Here is a 1,296-nt window from a genome sequence, read left to right as displayed (position 1 = left end):
CAGCAGTGCTCTTAGAGACTCCGGCTTGCTGTATTCCCTTCCAGACGTTTCCCTTTGCGCACCCACTGCACACATTGATGGGTGAGACAGGCTTTCCAGGGTGTTTGCAGCACTTGGCACCAGAGTGGACACGACCGGAGTGAGTGGGGAAGGCCCTTTTTTTCCATGAAGTTCCCTGTGAATGAGGAGAGAGGGTGTAATCGATGAGGTCATTTGAGACAATGTTAACTACAGCGTATGAAATCAAACGGGGTGTGATGGGCCGGACAATAATTGCCGGAGGCCTGCTCCCATTAGAGCGGGTCACTGGAGGAAACCTTGTTGTAGGTGTTCGATCAGAGGAGCCCCGGCGGCTCCTGCGTGCGCATGTTTTTTGTTTCAGAGTCCTGGTCAACGGGAATCAAAGAAAACGTGGGTTTCACCACACTGTTTATTGTGGACCATTTTTGTAGCAAGGTGAACAAAGTCCTGTTGCCACGGGAGACCCACAACACAGCCATGCCTCTCCCGTAGATGAGAGATGCGACAGGTGGCACAGAGGGCTGGCACTCTGGTCACACAGATCCAGGTTCAGGGCCTGGCCCTGCTCTAAGCAGCCCTCGGGCCTTCGCTTCCCTTCCCCTCTCTGAGCTCTGTCCTCACTTCACTCTGTGCCCAGCAGCGGCACCTGCTTGACGGGCGACGGCAAACACCGAAGGAACATAAAAGCTCAGGCTCACCGCCAGCCAGTCCCTGCTGACTCGTAGTGACGTTCAAGGGCAGAGTGGACTGTCCCGTGGGCTTCCAAACTAACTCTGCATGGGGGTAGAACGCCAGCCCTGCCTTTCCCCGTGCTGCCACGGGAGACTGTGAATCGCAGCCCGATGCGTAACCACGCCGCCCCAGGCCTAGTGCACCGTAAAGACCAGCTCTTACTCCTGGGTGGTGCAAAAAGTTAGCACAGGTGGCTGCCAACCAAAAGGTTCAAGGTTCTAGCCCCTCCAGAGGTGATCTGGAGGAAAGGTCTGGCAATCAACATCCATAAAATGAGGCACTGAAAACCGGGGAGCACAGTTCTTCCCTGACTCCCAGGTGATCACTGAGTCAGACTGGGCATAACAGTACGTGGCTGTATCATTACTGCCAGTCATGCATTTACAGGTACAGAGTGCTTCCAAGCGTTCAAGGGGAAACCCGTTATCTTTCCATTCGGTTTCCCCCCACCAGCTTTACAAAGCCCCCTCTTATGCTGGACAAACCAATGGAGTTTAGTTCTCAGGCAGATTTTTTTTTTAATAAAGATTTTTTTCTTTCTTT

At 53.3% G+C, this 1,296-nt stretch overlaps 1 protein-coding gene across 4 annotated transcripts in view; it reads left to right on the top strand.

The window, feature by feature from the left end:
• The window catches only part of SLC22A15 (solute carrier family 22 member 15), a 128,428-nt gene that overhangs the window by 49,246 nt on the left and 77,886 nt on the right, over positions 1-1,296 (top strand). The gene's annotated exons all lie outside the window — the stretch shown is intronic.

This window comes from Echinops telfairi, unplaced genomic scaffold (assembly GCF_000313985.2).
Source record: "Echinops telfairi isolate 266 unplaced genomic scaffold, ASM31398v2 ScPeMD7_7466;HRSCAF=8504, whole genome shotgun sequence".
NCBI classification, from domain to species: Eukaryota; Metazoa; Chordata; class Mammalia; order Afrosoricida; family Tenrecidae; genus Echinops; species Echinops telfairi.
The sequence above is the reverse complement of the archived record's forward strand: the minus strand, read 5'-3'. Positions and strand labels throughout refer to the sequence as shown.